This window comes from Heliconius melpomene, chromosome 16 (genome assembly GCF_056956725.1).
Source record: "Heliconius melpomene rosina isolate 202511_hmr_F chromosome 16, ASM5695672v1, whole genome shotgun sequence".
Classification (NCBI taxonomy): Eukaryota; Metazoa; Arthropoda; class Insecta; order Lepidoptera; family Nymphalidae; genus Heliconius; species Heliconius melpomene.
The window spans coordinates 6,810,951-6,830,202 of NC_140404.1; the positions used below are offsets into that span (position 1 = coordinate 6,810,951).

The 19,252-nt window shown below is 32.2% G+C and overlaps 1 protein-coding gene across 3 annotated transcripts in view; it reads left to right on the forward strand.

Moving 5' to 3' along the window:
- The window catches only part of Sema2a (Semaphorin 2a), a 301,672-nt gene that overhangs the window by 123,491 nt on the left and 158,929 nt on the right, over positions 1-19,252 (forward strand). For 2 of the 3 annotated variants that reach the window (XM_085199139.1, XM_085199140.1), the window contains one exon: positions 2,909-2,944. The exons of the other annotated variant lie outside the window; for it this stretch is intronic. The gene's annotated coding sequence lies outside the window, so the exon portion shown is untranslated. The remainder of the gene's footprint in view (positions 1-2,908; positions 2,945-19,252) is intronic. 3 annotated transcript variants of the gene reach the window in all.

Sequence of the window (19,252 nt, forward strand, 5' to 3'; positions counted from 1 at the left end):
TTTCTTTTTTTGTTTGTGATAATAAAATGTAAAAATTTCATTTTTTAGTAATGATTTGTGATTATTATGTAAAAATAATATAGGAAATTAAATATTTGATATTTAAAATTCTTCGCTCTGATGACGAGGCAAAGTGCGGCGTTGAGTTCCCCCACTCAACAATGTCTTCAGGATCCGGAAGAAAGTGAGGAGCAGAGTATATTAAAACTGGGCTCCATCTGCATGAGGGATACAGCGTGAAGCTGGGGCAAATATCTTTGTATTTAGCTTCCATTGTCTTTTTTCATTAAAATTAGTAAAAAATAATTATAATTACAAGAAAAACCCACACAGCTTTCTCTAACATTTAATACCTTCGTATTTCGTCGCCGAGACCAAAGGTTTCTCTTTATGTCTAATAAAATTTTCTTCCAAGTATTCTTAATTGAAAATTCAAATTTATGCATAAGCCCCGATTGTAGCATTGTGAGGTGCCGGCTACAGGCGTTTATGAGAGCTACGAAATAGATTCCTCGCATATTGTACGAGATTACCTCAAAGATGGAAATAACTTAATTTTTGTATAACGGTTCCTTTGTATGCAGATTTTTTAATTTAAAAATTTATTATTTCAGTTATGAATATTTCTAATTTTATTTAAAATGTGCTCTTAAGATAATAATGGTGTAGAGGTTGTCTATGCATAGCTAATGAGATAAGAAATGAGTTATTATCATTTTTATTAATGTATTATTCTAGCTAAATTTATTTTAAAATTCATATAGTTTTTTTGAGATTTGTTTAAAAATGTATCAAATAAAAAAATTAAGTTTTTTATAATTTATGAAATTGAATTATACATACTCAAATAAATAAATATGTATTGTTTTTTTTTCTAATAATTATTGTTTTTCCCGAAATAATGTTTTATTTTATATATTTTTATTAATCTTTAGCAATATAAATCCAACAAAGTGAAGCCTCGCTGAACGGACAGTGGTGATTTATTTTTCTATTTTTTCAACAATTCTTGAAACCCTTCAAAATTAAAAGAGTTATGAACTTTTTTTACAAGTATTTTATGACTGGTAAAATCCATCAAATACTTGTATATCAAATTTACAGCGCAGAGAGAACCTAGTGTCAAAACATTCCATTCTCTTCTTTCCCCCTGAATTTGAACACAGTGTGTTGACTAGCGGATCTTAATACTGCATAACGTCTTAAAATATTACTACAAAAACCTACACGTACCTTGCAATCTACAGATAACTATTTAGTACAAACAGAAAGAGCTTCAATTGTACCAAATCATAATTCATTAAGTGAAAATAAGTTACATTAAGTAAGAAAAGTCAGTTCATTTTCCCAAAAAAAAACAATATTCTTTTAATATTTTCACCTAATAGAAACAGTGATAAAATCCCAGAACGAGGTGAGACCAATCGGCTATAGTAAACAAATCGCAGTGAAATGATAATTTCATGAAATATCTGTTTCAATTGGGGCGTCACAATCGAGATGGAGAGTCTCCCTCTTCCGCACATAAATAATAGTCGACGTTTATTTCGGTACGGGAGGCTGATAAGGCTAGATGCTGTCTTTACTTGTAAAAGTATTAAGTGTACGCTACTGTATTAATATTTTATTTTGTTTTGTTTTCTTTGTTTCTTGCGGGGAAAGTGGAGAATGGAGTGTCTTATCTTAACACTGGGTTCTCTCTGCCTACCCTGCTGTGTTTGGAATACAGCGTAAAGATTTTTTTTTGTTTCTTTTTCAACACAATGCTGTGCTTTGCTTGGCCACCAGAAAGAAGTAATTATCAGCTTCCACGCTGTAGTCCACATATCAAATATTAAATCTTTATGAAAATATCAAATACTTTATTTCTTCGAATAAGAAATGGCACCCACAACCAATGGCGTTTATAGTCACGCGCTTGTGCCCCTGGCCTATTTGTGGGATAGTGCTCAAAATGATTGGATATTAGGTGAATTTGATGTTTTCTTTGTAAAAATTAAAATCAATTCGTCTTAGCACTAAATAAAAGTTTAACTAACAATTAAAGAGAAAAATCGAAAGAAAATTTATGAGAAATAGATAAGAGGAGGATAATACAAAAAAAAAACAAAAGTAATTCAATATTTATTAGTTTATATAATTATTTATGATTGTACTGTGTCATTTATCGTGTATACCACAACAGTTTCTTATAAAAGATAAAAAAATAATTTCATAAAAGTGCTCTAGATCTTCGCCGGGTCACGTAAGGAGACGCTTCGGAGGAAAATTACATTTTGTTTGGCCACGTTCACGGAGACATGGGACAACCGAGTTAACGAGTGTTCAGGATTCTCCTTAATTCTTTCATATCTCCCGGCTCTAGGTAACAGTTCAGAAATCTTTTAAATCGGTAACTTGGTTATTGTTTCGTAGTATTTTTGATATTGAATAAAACATTTTCTTGAAACTTTATTTTTTTTAGGATTCAGGTAGCCTGATAACAATTCATAAGATAATGTTCATATGGCTATTATTTACATTATATGAAGAATCATTCATGTGAAAGAGATGCCATCCAAATCCTTTCTACCCATTTTAATCCATTTTTTTTCGTTAAAATTTTTTTATGCTGATTATTAGTTTAGACCCATCTGTAGATTTATTTATATATATACAAATAAAATGTTAACATTTTCAGTAAATTTCAAGATTAACTGTATCTTGAAATTTACTGAAAATGTTTATAAATAGATATTTTCCTAAAGTCCTATAAAAGAGGGGAGAAGTAATATCTTATAATGCCTCGTTTTAATTTCAAACCGTAAATAACAATTTGGTCAATTTTCCCCATACAATTTTTGGTTGCGTGTCCAAAGTTTTTATTAGAATTTTATTGTTATTTAGGCGTGTTTGTTCCTTGTTTCAGATTAGATCGCCGGTTTAAAAGCAGCCGGGCGCTAATGTGAGTTTTCCAAATTTTCCTTATTTAAATAAAGAAAATGTAATTGAAATTTCTCATTCGCATCGTCAGAGCAGACCTAATATGAAAAGTTAGATTCATACATACATGCAGTAGAAGGATAAAGTTTCGGGTCCAGTCCATCAAGTCGACGGGTAACGACAAAATCCCCTACGTACGACCAGATACGCTGGCGTAATGCGAAACAAAACTAGAGTGGGGCCAACTTTGTGGGAAGGTTCCACTACAGGAGATGCGTTAAGTAACTTTTATGAGCGGCCGAGCCGTTTAACCGCGAGTCAAGAGCTAATCTCACTACCGGGTACAACGAGGCACCTGAGACCTTTCACCTTTTTATTTCTCTTGCACATTCCCACCTAACTTCAGCGGCAAAGCCTGTCGAGGTGGGCTGAACTTTGTTGGGCATCATAAATTTATTTAACGACCCGAAGGCAATAAGAGGTGGAGTGTAAAAAGAAAAATACGATACCAACGTGCCTAGCCGTTATTGCAATTAAACAGAGGAAGTAAATCTTTCAATACGAGCGGTGCCGTTCGCCTCCCGTTTCCTGCTTTAATTTATCGCTTTGTTTTAGCCGGTGGCGCGTCCCATTGACGGATCGCGATGTGTTTGATTAAAAAAGGTTAGCTTTTTCAATCATTAGTCGGTGACAAAGGTGTTCCTCGAGTCGAGACTTAGGCGAGCTTTGTGTTTCCCCGGTACTTATGTATCGGTTCTTTATGTATATGTGGATTTTATATTTTGTAATGTAAATATAATTCTTTTTATGTTTTTGTAATAAATTTGATTTTTTAAGGATTACAATAGTAAAAAAAACATTTACTTCAACTTAAAATTTCCTTATCCAAATATTCCTATCTAAAATCTCAAATCCAAAATCCAGCCAAGGCGCGAGTTGGGTTGATGAGCAATGAATTTCATTTTTTCTTTAGAGCTACGAACCCCTAAAAACTATTCGAATACACCAGATATGGAAGCAAAGTCTGTAGTAAATTATTTTATTTATTTGAAACAGTCTTGTACCTACATTCTTGTGTTATAGCTGCGTGTATTCAGCAATTCGTGATATTTCATTAAATTATCCATTTAATATTTACTTCTAGACATAATTAAATTAATAATGGGTAAGTCGAGACGGCACATTTTACGACATACGATTTACAAGCGGACTGCTCTGCCCTCCCTTTGCCCTGACGTGAATTTTATATTTACAATTTTCAATAAAAAATTTAACCTGTAGGTAAATATTAAAAAATACGTGTTTCTTAAAACCTAATGGTTACGCCATTCAACACGCAATGTCTCGAGAATTTGCCAGAAAATAGAGAATGGAAGTATCTTTACATTAGGTTCCCAGGTTCCATCTGCTTACCATACTATATACAGGGAACAGTGTCAAGCTAAAAAAAAGAAACTCTATTTGTTTTGAGTAAATTATATAAGATAAACAATTTTATACTATCATAAAGTTTAATTGACTATGAAATTTTTAAAATTTTTCCATGCTACTTTGTTTACTTGGGTTTATCAAGCTTAGAAGTCACTAACATATTTCACAACGTAATTGAATTTTTAACGAAGTCACAAAAGGTGAAATATGTGTCTAGAATTTTTTTACAGTATTATATATAAAAACATAATTCAGCATTATATTTCATTCAATTAGCTTTGTATTTTAACAAAAAAAAGTAAGGCTATAAGTGAAAATAAATGAACATCTTAGACAATATAGAATAGAACGCCTATTAATTATGGTAGACAAATGAGATAAAGAAATACAAATAATACAGAGAACTTGAAACAGATATCTATACTAATATAATAAAGCGGAAGAGTTTGTTTGTTTGTTTGTTTGTTTGTTTGAACGCTAAGATCTCTGGATCTACTGGTCCGATTTACATTGTTTTTGTTTTGTATGAAAGCTGCATTCTTCAGAAGTGCTATAGGCTATATAACATTACATTACACATATAAATTAATATATTTTAAAGTACTTTTTAATTTGACATGCAATTTATTCTGCCATGTTAATAACAACCGTCGCGTCGCTACACAACCGTTACCGCGACATTTAGATATTCATCCTTATGAAAATAAACATTATAGCATTTTATCTATTGAAATTATAGTTTACTGTATAACATTCTAATAAATAATTAAGGAGATGTCACTGATTCGAAATGACCTAGCCTACGGGCGGCATAGTATGACCTACGCGAACGGGCAGATGACGTTGATGATTTTATTACATTTTCGAACTTTATTTGCTGTTTATAATTAATTTAAAATACACTTTGGCTCTCTTCTTATTTTATTTGATATTGCTGGCAAAAAATATCCTTTTAGGTAGTTTTTAGGTACGGGTTATTTTTACTTCTTATGGTATTTTTACTTAATTTGTAGTTATTTTTACTTCTTATGTTGGTTTTCAATTTCTCTGATATTTTTTCTAATAATATGTCTCTACTTATTATTATTTTTGATTATTTAAGCTTATATTTTCTTACTAATTCTATTGAAAACTGAAAATATAGTTATAGTTTAAGCAGGCGTAGCCGCGTCCGGGTCCACTAGTATAAAATTCAACTTAATTTATTTTATTATTATTATTTTTTACCAAAACTTAATAGGTACATAATTTTAAAAATATTAACAAATATCAAAGTTTCCAAAAAAAAAATCGCGTAATTTTGCGGCAACAGGAAAACGAAGGGACGAACGAATGTTAAATTCAAATTGCTTAATGGTTCGCAAGCAGGCATTTCATTTTCCATTCGAATTGTCGTGTTATTTAGAGCTGCGTGCGTGTAAACGGTGCGCGCTTTTGTTTATTAAGCCTTAAGCCTTAAGTCTCATATATGACGTACCTCGAAATAAATTAAGAGGAACGTCTTCCTATGAGTATTTACTAAAATTAATTCGGTAGTATATTAAGTAAATGACTTTACTTGACTAAGCTAAATTAATTCAATAATTATATTGGAGACATAATATAGTAATAGGCTTTGCGTCGTATGTCTTGGCGTTGACGTAGAGGCGAATCGGGTAACTTGGCATATCCAAGTGTATTCTAAATTTATATATTCTACTTTTTTTTACTTGCCTAATGTGAAAGTAGGTTTTATTTATCCGAAAAGTAAAGTTACAGAATGTTTGGATCAATATCAAATATTGCAACATTACTTTAAATAGAAATAGGGTAGGTAGAAATAGGGTAGAGGTATCAAGTGTCTGAATTCACCGGCGTGATCTACCTGAGGATAATATAATATTTAGATACAATTGTTCTCCCTAGTGAGAATCGAACCTACAACCATCAAATTTACAATCAGACATTGTCGCACTGGGCTACAATGGTGTCAAATGAAAACAATTATATAAAAGTATCATAAAAACAAATAAAAAATATTTCGACACGAAACTTCAAAACGGAAACAATCATAAAACGTAAATAAAAAAAATACTAAATATTCAAATGACATATCTAATGAGGAACAAAGTGTCTCAACACTAGGTTCCCTCTGTCTACCCTACTCTGTGCGTGATACAGGCTGTAGCTAAAAAAATAAACCTAGTTTAATGAAAGTGAAATATGAAGTGGGAGTCGGACAGCAATGATTATCTGTTATTAAGGGTGGTGGTGTATCAACAAAAGTATTTCAATTAGCCGAGTGTACGCGTCCAAGTACATAGCAAATTGTTCAAATATTCATAGCATGCGGTTATCGATTCCACTATATCTATTAGGGTTGACAGCTGGAGTTTAAGTACCTCAAAAGTTGAAAAATCTCGAATATTGATGATTTTTTTTATTTATATCGCTTATTTTTTAAATCTTATTTATAATTGTACAGCGTGCGACTATGGACGCGACAGGTCATGGGTTCGGTTTCCACTTGAAGAATTTAAATATTTACTATTTTAGTTTTCTTGCCCTGTTAAAGCGACAAATTCCGCTACTCAAATCTATTAATTGACATTGAAATCTTATTTTAACATAGCTTTGAAAATTTCAATTAATTTCATTCAATTATACAATTCAAATCTTTAAATTCAATGACAAAACAAAAATCAATTAATAATTTCACACATAACCATAAAGATTGCAACCCTACCCCATTCGTGTCGTACCCCCTACCCACTGAAAGATGCTATCGGTCCACTCCCATATTATTACAGGCGATGATACCATGCCTGCGTGTCCTAAGAGCAAACACCATTATTATGTTGATCTTTGGACTGCGCTGGTTTTACGACTACTGGAACGGTTTTAGCGTGTTTTATCAATATCCTGGGTGTTTGTATAGGAGCTGGTGGTTTGTTGAAATTGGGTACTATGAGGTGTTTATGCTGAAGTTGTAAAAAATGTTGTATATTTAAGTTGTGGAAAATCTACAAAATACATTTGTAATAATTTCATTAAAAATCAATAAAATAAAAAAGTTTTCATAGAAAAACAATAAAAATACTTAATATTTAACCGTGTTAACTGAATTCTTAAAACACAAGATTCAAAATTAATAAATTATTTAATTAGATTTTTGTACCTCAAAAGAAAAAACGGTAATCTTATAAGAACACTTTATTGTCCGTAAAAGCGGATACAACGTGTTCCCTCTCGTCAACCCTCAGTATAGGAGTTCTACTTAAAACTTCCGATTTTTTCAGTATTTTAGTTCTGGTTTATTATTAAAATTCTTTTTATTTATTTTTTGGTGCTTTAATCATTTTTTAACCACGCACACGCACACAACATGCACCCAACACGCAAGAGACGAACGGAATACAGGTGAATCTGAAAAAAAATCATAATTATTCCCATGAGTGGGATCGAATCCGTAACCTTATCCTTACCGATGTTACCCCACTATGCCACGACGACCTCACAAATAACATATTCATTTATCATACAATATATCATTAAAATATAATTGCATTACTACCTTAATGTATGAACATACATATATAATGACCATATTCAAGCGTGAGGCATATTGGATGGACTCGATTACAGAAACCGAACTATTAACGCAGGATATATGTACAAAGCCAGTGCCATTTATGCTCGATTACTTGATTGTCTTTATCAGATTCTAGTTAAGATAATTTACTGATTGCGCGTGGAATTATATGTATGCTTATTATATGCCCTGATGAGTATTGGCAAGTAGCGTTTCACGAGGTAGCTTGTTCATATCTAGGCTGAGGTAACTCAAAATTCAAATTCAAAATATTCCTTAATTCAAATAAACTATAAAAGCACTTTTGAATCGTCGAATGAACATATGAACAAAAAGCTACCACCGATTCGTAAGGCAGTTCTGCTGGGAAGAGCCGGCAAGAAACTCAACAGTTGCTCTTTTCAAAGTCAATATAGGATTTCTAAATTGATATTGTAGAATCAGTGGTGATGGATGGGTGATGGTTGTTTACTTCTTATGCAGCTAAAAAAATTCTCCTGGTCTAGTTATATGAAATGTGGCATTGGGAAAAGTAAGACTATCTTAACGCATAAATTGAAAATTAAAATTTCACAAGGAACATTTAAATAATATAGACATGGTTTTTAAAGCATCCCCTGAGGATAAAGCCAACTATGTACCCACTTTTTAGAGGCCAGTAGTGACGGGGGCCCAAGCATGTGATTGTAACGCGTGGGTTTGATTCCCACTCGAGGAAATTAAATATTTGTTCTTTTCCATTTCTTCAACCTAGTGGCGAGGCAATGCGTTGTTTTCCACCACTCAACTATAATGCCTCTAGAATTCAGCGGAAAGGTAGTTTACTAGGTTCCCTCTGCCTACCCTACTACATGCGTGAAGCTGAAAAAAACTTTTTACCTGCATTTTTATGGTTTGCGGGACAAACGTGCTGATTGCTCACATAAAGGAATTGTGTCCCTTTATCGCCGACCACTGACACTTGTCCTATAAAAGGAAACATTACAATGCACTTTGTAAAACTCCACCTAATGTTAATTTCATTTCATTTCATGTCACATCCAACAATTGGTTGTTGCATATAATATACATATGTAAGCTTAAAAGTTTAGAACATACAATTAAGTTTAGGTCTTCCTATGTTAGCATATATGGAATATAAAAAAAAGAGTAGTAGTGTAGGCGGTGGGAACCCGGGAAGCTAGTGTTGAATTACTCCGTTCTTCCAATAAGACACTTTTGTTTTGGGGAACGGAATCTTGAATCTAATTAAGGAATGTGATTCCGGCTAATTCTCGACGCATTGCGTGTTATGTGGCGAAACTCAACGCCGTGTAAAGCACTCATTACGTATTATCTGCTATGTAGAAAAAATATTTATTAATAAATACGTCTTTTTACACATTCCCTTCCTTTCATGTACAAAATAAATATAGTGAAATAATTTCACCCGTTTATTTACACAGTATTATTAATGTTAAAGAAACATTAATTTAAGCCAAAAACCTCTACGAAATTCGATAGTCATTTAAAGTGACGATGACGTCCAAAAATTAAATTTAAATCAACATTCAATAAACCCAAGTTAATTTGGACTGTGACACGATATAAAGTTATTGCATTATAATATGCAAATGATTATTTTCATATATGTATGTATATGGAAATCTCGGCACAGGTGTCTGTTTGTCCAGCTGATTTAATATCTGGGCTCATCGAGGATCGAATCAACGTATGCGGAATATCAATAGCCAGGAATATCAGTGCGTAAGTGCAGGAGACGGATTGCAAACAGGGGGTGGGCTCGATTTGAGTTGTGCTTAGAATAATTATAATTTAGCTCGTCAACTAAAGTATTTTAAGTAAATAGAATAGAATAGAATAGTTCTATTCTTCTTTTATTTTAGAATTATTAAAAATATTGCTTTAATACGTGATTTTGGTACCAGAGTGATATTTATTGTTTTAACAGTACATAAAAAATAAATTATATAACCAAATCTTATTATAATTATAATTATATAAAAAAATCTTCTTTCTGGAATCTAATAGAGTCCCGTTCTTATACAAGCATAATAAACATGAAAATATGGCCTTTTCATATTTTTTACCTTAAAAAGTGACAATATATACTTATAACAAATTGTACTTACTTTAAATAGGGAAACATAAACTTAGAAATATTCGAGTCATTTCCGCGCCTATCTCATTCTGCCGTTTTCGCTAGTCGCTACGTCAAAACTGATAAGAGAAGGGTGAATGCACGAGTGCGCCCAGGTACCTGAACTAGTGATGAGACGAGTCGATTAAATTAAATGTCTTATATATTTTGATATTATAAAATAATATTTTAATTCACAAATATTTTTGGCAAGCAATATTTTTTTAAACAATAAATAATATAATATTATAATTTTAGTTATTAGGTATAATTATAAAATTTACCAACAAAAACAAAGTTTACGTGCAATTGGATATTATTAACGCGTTAGTTGTGGGTTCAATGCCATATTATCAAATAATAATAAATATTTGGTTTGTCGATGTTTCTCTGATCTAGTTATACAAAAAGTTACGTTGAATTTCACAAGTGAGAAAAATATAAAGTGAAATAAGTGACGTGTGAAGAAAAATACATGTACAAAATATGTTTAGTTTTTTCTAAGCAAAATGCCATAGCTACAAAAATATGTCACACTTTCAATTTAGAAAATCTAGACTAACTTCTGGATGGAAAAACACATTAGACGTTAACCTTATTACTTTGAATTAGAGGTTTTATATATATTTACCAATAGATATTTAAAAAAAACAGCTTTATAGATTTTCAAAGGGAACGTAGTGTTAAAACTTTCTATGCAATTTTCGAAATATATATATAACGAAAATAAATTAAATATAATCATTTCCCCGAATGACGACCGAACCTTATTCATAGAATATCCACATCATCATTCCTATCCAGGGTTAATTTAACAATAACTGACCTGATCTGCAGCAGTGTCTGGATGTTTGCGAAATTCGACTTCAAATTCACCTCATCACTAAGGGCCAGGGGAGAGGAACCTCCACAGGCCGAATACCAACGTGATTAATGGACGCCGAGCGCACGCTAATGATAATGACCGCCCCGACTGAATCATCGGAATCAATGCCGAACAAAGTGTATGTGGCGATCCTACTACTGTTTCATTAGAGGCGTTTACTTTGCTACGACGTCTTAATGAAAGGAAGTAGTGGAAGTTTTCAACGAAATTTCTGTAATTAATAGGTAGTGTTTTTTATTTCTTTTTTGGATCTTTTGTCTGGCCTGTTCTGTTGAGGAAATAGAGAGAAAATATTGGTATATATTTCAGTTGTATTCTTTTCATTGATTTTGAGTGTTAGGTGGTAAAACTCTTAGCTAACATTACTTCGTCTAACTAAATCTAGAATTTCTTACTTATTTTGTAAAAATGTTGTATAGGCTTAGATTAACAGTACTTATTTAAATTCAACAATAATACAAGGTTAATAAAATAGATCACAATATGACGTACATTAAAAGCTTATAATTAACCTATAAATATATTGTATGCCATAGACAGAAATATTAATTCAAATTTAACTGAATCATTATTGATTTAACATTAAATAAAATCTATTATTAAACTAATATAATTAGTGCACCTTCCCACGAGTAGGAGCCGAATTCATAACCGTTGCGCTTACAGTCACACTGCGCCATAACTGCCTCAAATTATATTACAAATGTCAATAAAATATTTTCTATGAAAAAGAAAAAATATGACAATTTTCTTATCATTTTTGGTAGCTGCTTATGTATGGCCCATTATCGCAGGAACGGCTGAGCGCACCCGTCAAAAAAAACAAACGCACATGTTCCTTTATGCGTGTGCAATTAACGTAGCTTATTCCATTCAATTACATGTGAAGGAATGCAGTATACGATGAGGGATTATAGTTTAGATATATATTTTTTTATATATGTAAACTGTATCTCACACACTCTTGCTAGAATATTGAAGACTGTGTGATGAGTAGCGGAATATAACACCGCCTCAACACCAGAGAAAAGTTCAAAATGAAAGTATTAAATATTTCACTTCCTCGAGTAGGGATCGAACCTACAACCTATTGCATTTACAGTCACACGCTTGTGCCTGCGGTACGTTTGCCCTTATATTATTACTTACAGTTATAGTACTTTCAAAGCTAATTACATAATGTTCTTATGTTTTTTTTTTTTTATATTTTCAATTAATTTAATGTCTGTTTACTTTAAGCAAGGATGAAACTTAATATTCTTGAGTTAATGTAATTATGAATCCTCTTTACAAGTTTTTCTAAATTAGTTGGCCAACGGAACTGTCACAGGTTTTAAAAACTAAGCTTAAAAATACTACATTTTGCTCTGTCATATTTATGATACTAGCAGCCCACGTGCGGCTTCGCCCGCTTGAATTATATAAATATTTGTTTAATATTATTTAAGTGTATTTAGGTAAAATTGGTTGATTACTTTAGTTTAGTATATCTTAACTGTATATAATATTTACTTATTTCATATTTATGTAGGTACGCGGTAGAAACGCACGCACGACCAACGCGTTTTCCCGCGTAAATTCCCATCCCGTGGGAATTTCGGGATAAAAAGTATCTTTCCCACAGCCCCTTCTTCAGTGAATAGTTGAAACAGACAAAAACTTCAACATTTTTTGCTAATGTTTCAGATTCTAATATTTTCATTTCTTCACTATTATAATAAGGCAAGACGCGGCGTTGAGTTCCAATTTTCAACACGTACTATTTCCAGATTTCAAAGGAGAGAGGAGAGAATGGAGAGTCTCAGCACAAGTTTCACCCTGCTGTTAAATTTTCTATATGCGAACCCCACTAGAAGCTGAAAAAAAGTAAAGACATAATATTGGTAGCTATACTATAACAACTTAAATTGGGAACATTCGTAGCGTCCGTTCCATACTCCATAAGTCAGTGAGGTCGGATAAGCTGTAAGTAAATCATCGGGCGATGAATGCGCGAAGAGGACGAGAACTGCTGATAACGGTTAAATATGGGGAATCGTTGGACTTTATACACCCAGAACTAATAGTGACCAAATCTTGTTTCATAGAGAGGTTAGGCATTATCAAGAATGTTATAGTTACTATTCTATCAATTACAATGTGTTCTGGGAAAGAAGTTTATATTTTAGCATTTTTTTATTGAAAGGAAGCCGTTGTGCCACACAAGCATAGCGTTTCACTATAAATGTGTTGCTTGCAGGTTCAATTTCCATTTAGGGGAATACATGTATTTCCATTTAGGGAATACAAATTATTCTCAGTTATAATTTAAATACATTCATTCTCCTAAATATTTATTTCTACTAAGACACAGTGCGGTGTTGGGTTGAGTGAAAGCAGGAGGGATAACAGAGTGTTCTTAGTAATACAGTTTCACAGTTATAGTATAACGCCTGAAGCAGGTTTTTATCTAAGAAAAAACGTAAACTAAAGAAAATGACAAAAACATAAGGTATAGGAAATGACTAACTATAATTTCCTGCAAGAAATCTTCAAATGTAATATAATATACAATATCCGATATAATTTATTATTACAATACTGTCAAAATTAATGAATCAAAATTAAATTATTATTTAAATTCTAATTATATTTTTATTTTAATTATACTTTTATTTACTGGACGCCCCCATGGCATTTTTATTGCTTTCTACAATTAAAAATCAGTCCCACCAACTCGTATCAATAACAATAATAGCATTGTACCTCGAAGCCTATCATTCTAATTGGCTCAATATCCAAACTCGATTAAAATAGAAATATACGTCGAAACAGAATTGGTCCACTAACTGCTAAATAGCGTGTGACTAATGACGAACAAAGGATCGTACCTTGTACCTCCTTTGCTGCACTCGTTGATGCATGTTTAGTCATTTGTGAACGGAATATCCGTTGAAGCTAACTTTTGTAATTTATTAATCCGTTAGTGTTTCCTGTAATAATATTCATATGATAGATAACTTTATATTTACTGTTTTTTTATAATTACAAAAAATTTTTGAAACCGTCGTAGGGTAATTGGACTACGTTGGACTGTAGATGCTATATTTGTGGGGCGCAGGTGTGAGGCAAATGATACACGCGACGATTGTGAGTTCGATTCTCGCTTGAGGGATTGAAATATTTAATATTTTAATTTCCTCACTCTGGAAACTCTTCACGCAGTACCAGCAATGATGGAGTTCGAGGGAAAGTGCAGAATGGAGATGTCTTAACAATAGGTTCCTATTTTATTATTTCTTAAATAATATTTTATTAAATAAAAAAAACGTTTTCCCGCTATATCCCGCAGTATATTATGCTACGTATTATTAAAAGAACATATCATATAACTGCGGTAGTAACAAAGTTAATATAAAATGATGATGAAAAGTGGTAAATGAAAGAAGTTCGGAAGTTAAACAAAACTACATTTCGTTTAATATATTGTCGGTAATGGACAAGTTTTCGTATTAGCTGTTATGTTTATGGGTCGTTTGCATGCGACTGTCGACTGTCATAGCCACTGTACTGTGAAGGTGGTTTAAACTTTTGGAAGTTAGGACCAATGTTTCTAACTGTCCTGAGATACGAATACTCTTTACATTGTTAATTTGAAAATAAAATTCATATTTTTTTCTGGTTAATTCTGCGAAAAGAAGGGGACGCTGGGTTCCCTCAGCGTCATTGTCATAATACTTAGTACTTAGTGTATTATCACTAGATTATCTCTGCCTCTCTAAAACTGTGATAATAAGTATTTCTAAATAACCCCAACCTAGCTTATGAATTGGTTGTTTTATAAAACTACTGATATAAAGGTTGTGGATTCAATTTCTTGACAAAATGGTTTTGATACATTTTTCCTGTACCTGGTTGGTGTTTTAATACATATTTAAAAATATAAGTAACCATATTATGCATTTAAAATGTATTTATCCTATGTTTATCGTCATCCAGTATCAAGACTTTACCATACTAAAATAATATGATTCGTATTTTATCAAAACAAGTGGATTTTCTATTATATTATACACAAAACTTACAAAGAAGATAATATTCCCATAAAAGCAGCTTATATTGCCTTGGAAAAATTACCTTAGCAATATATTATACCGCATATTGCTATTTTATCATAAACTTAATCACAATGTATATAAGGCTGGATTGCTTTTGATAATGTTTTAAATCAAATGAAAAAATCAGGACACTGCAGGATAGGCAGAAGAAACCTAGTGTTGTATCACTCCGTTCCCCATTTTCCCCGAAATTCTATTGTGTGTTGAGAAAAAATGAAAATATAAAGATATATGTATATTTAATTTTCTCGACTGGGAATCGAACTAACAACCAGTCGTATTTACAGTCACATACCTGAACCCCTACGCCACGAGTGTTAATAAATAATGTTTTAGAGTAGTGTATTGTAAATTATGGGACTTCACTGTGATTTACCGCTTCGAGGGACCCTTGTTTTGAATGCACGTATCGGTCAGTGCTGAAAAAACATTCGATAGTGTTCACCTATTTTTATTTAGTAAACGGAAAAATAATAAATTTATGTTTTGTTTAATTACATAATATGAATGCTGAACTGGTCGAGGCCAGTTTGAGAATTCAGTGTAGTTTTTGGTTCAGATATTGGAAATTAGAATATTATAGGTGCCTAATGCCAATTTTTTGAAATATATTATATTCTAGTAGAGCATTATCTTTCAATTAGTAAAAAAATTAAAAAATACACAACATAGAACATTTCATTAAATATTCTATAAATAATATAGAAAAAAAATACAAAACAAAAACGCGTGGAATATTTAAACGATCCCCTAACATTTATGAAAAAAAAAATCTAAATATTAACAAAAAAAAAAGGCATTATACTCCTGTTTAGTACTTATAGCTTCGTGATTCATGAATCGAAACCAATAACTGTTTTTCATATCATCACCCACAATCGCGGGGGTCGGTTGCGTGAACATTTCAGCCTCGTATCATGCACGTAACTCACTTTCATTATGTTGATGCACTTTAAGGTTGTATTCCATTGGATGGAAGTTACTAGTTTAGTTTTATGTTTTTTATAGCTTTACTCTATCGCTCATATAATAGGCTCAGTACAGGGAATCTGTCTTTAAGTGTGTAAGAGACTCCGTTTGCCATTTTCCGCCGCATTTTCGAAATATTATGTGTTGAGTGGTGGAACTCAAAGCCGCGCTTTCTTGTTACCATAGCAGCGAGAAAATTAAAATATTAAATAATATATTTCACCGAGTGCGAATCGAATTCACAACTTTAATGGTGATCGGTTATGTTATTATTTCACTTACGTTTATATCAAAAAGTTTAGACTTTTTCAAGCTTTGTATTTTTGCATTAAAATGAATCTACATTATCCAAGTGTCACTTATAAAAGTTAGGCTTGGTTTTTATACGTGAAGGTACCCAAATAGTTCCTTATTTTTGTTCCTTCACTATAACGTCCCCTAGTAAAATATAAATGTAGGTAATAACAAATACTATACATCTACTACAATATATAATGGGTTCTATTTCTACCGTGGCTTTGTCGCTTGATCTCACGCGTATATCTAGTCAATTTTTTTCGTCTTATCGATAGAGCTTCCTGCAGGTAAAAAATGTATAGGTACTGCTGTTATTTTTTATGGTTATAATGTCAGTATATATTTCAATGTATAAAATATCCTAAAAAGTATCAAAATAAAAAAATCTATATATTCATTCATTATTTACTACAAATAGAACTAGAAATAGGACATAGAAATATTTTTGAGAATATTTTTGTTTGGATTTAAATCTTACTTTGTCACTAAGCAAACACCGATAGAGAAATATGCTAATACCTGCATTTGGACATACCTACGTGTTTCATCAAAATGGTAAACAATAAAGAATACATACATAGATCAAATACTATTATAAACCTCCAAAAATATTTACCATCCATACCCATACATTACCATTCCCCACATTCACGTTAACCGATTGATTAATGAAATGATGACCACAAACACCAAAATATAATTTAGCACGAGGTAAACACCGACGAATTTGTTTTTGATCGGACGCAATCACTTAATTAAAACGTTACTAGTATCTAATATTGAGAGGGTATTGCAAATATAGGGAATATGCGGAATATAGGGAGTAGACCATCAGTTTGTGGAGCCAGTCAATAGTGGAATACCCGGCATACCCACAGGCATCGATAAATTAAATTGCACCGACCGCAAGCTCCTATTTTGATAATCGCTAAATAATCGACAACGCGCCTAACAGCTTAGCAGCTTTAGGGACAGACGGGGTTGGTAATAGTCCTAATTTACGAGGATCAGATTAGGTTTTAATAGATTTTGGTGCATTTCTGTGTGTGAACTTGAAATTGTCGTAGTTCCGTATGTATACACCGTTCTCAATTCTGAGATCGATCTTGAGACTGATTTATATATATAGGTCAAGTGAAAATAAGAAATTACATACTTAATTTTATGAACGTCCAATAATTTATTATCCTAGATATTTTTTTTGTATCAAAAAACTGTACAAAAATTTATATAGTAATCAAATAATAATCTAAAAAATACCCTCAAGACTTGACACATTACACTTAAATTTACAACATGCAATAAAGCTAATATTAGTTTTAAAAACATAACATACATTTAATAAAAAGGGTAGCTCACATATGCCAGTTTATTTACAATCCAATAAGTAATATGCAAACAAAAAATCACTAACTGAAAAACAAAGAAAAGCGCAAAACCCTTAAGTGAATCAAAGTACTCGCACCAATGTACCCTCAGTGTATCAATGTGCCCATTCGAACTACCACGAGGCACTGGTACTGGGTACACTAACTGATAATATCGCGAGAACGAATCACAACCCCTTATCTCGGCGGTGCGCACGTGTGAATCCCGTTCAATTTTAATTTCATGCTCAAACAATGACGCTATCGAGCCGGCTATTATTTTGTATCGTCGAGGGTTCAGTTCATCTAAATCCAAAAGATAAGCTCCGGGCTCTTTGTCGTCGTCTATACTGATGGCTAATTCGACGACATGGTTTCGTATAGAATAGTATAGTACGGTCAACGAGTCGTGGACCCTCTAAACTTAGTTGTAAATGGCTGCGTCAATTTGATTTTAGGATGATCTTACTTTTGATTATTATCTTTCCGAGTTAAAAGTGCATAAAATTTCAGGAAAGCTAACATTAGCTGCCACAACTGGTTGACCGTACTGTACCTCTCTATGGCCACTTTTAATTTGTCATTAGAATATCTCGTTGTTTATGCAAGGCACGTTATCTCGGCCTCTTGTTGGGCTATCTGGGCTTTCATATGTTTAATTAAATCTATAATGGTGTTTGTTTAATAATGTTCACCAACGAATGTTTCAATTTAGATACTAATGCTAGATAATATCTATTGAAAGGTTTTCTTATATTGTAGTGTAGATGTTGTTGGGATTTTGAAAATAGTTGTATAATATATTTTAATTGCCATTGAATTTGTTTGTCTTTCTTGATTATTTTTTATAATAATTTTAATTACCGAGTGTAACTTTATTATTATTGGGAAAAATCTTGAAGTTTAACAATACAAATATTTATAATTTTACAATAAGTAAGTGATCTTTTACCGGCAAATTTCTAAAGGGTAGGCAGAGGGAACCTGGTGTTAGACCACTCTATACCCCACTTTCCACCAAAATATATGTTTTGCGTGTCGAGTGGCAAACCAACGCCAATTGCCTTGCTGCCAGAGCGACGAAGTGAAAATATTATTTTTTATGAATTCATTCCCTCGAGTGGGGATCGAACCCATAACCGTAGCGTTACAGTCAATCTCTTATTGCCCTGCGCCATGACGACCTCAATTTAATTATCAATAGGCAAACAACTAAAAAAACCATATTAGGCATATGCTTGTGTATGTGTAAAATTTTAATTAATTTGCAGAATCTAAATTAACGAGTTCGCGTATAGGAATAGAAGGGTGGAGGGAGAGTACTATGAACATAATATTAAATCTCTAAGTGTTTTGATAAACACAGGGGGCCTGATGGCCGGTGGTGAATGTTTGATTTGGCCCAGACGATAATGTTTAACTATTTTAATATCAAGTTAATGAAAAACTTTAAAACCTATAGTTACCTATACTTAGATATTAATTTAAATTTGTATATCATTGCTTTAAAGTATCTTATATTTGTTAAAGAAAATGTTAGTTTTTTAAACGCAAAATGGAAGTAACTTAGAA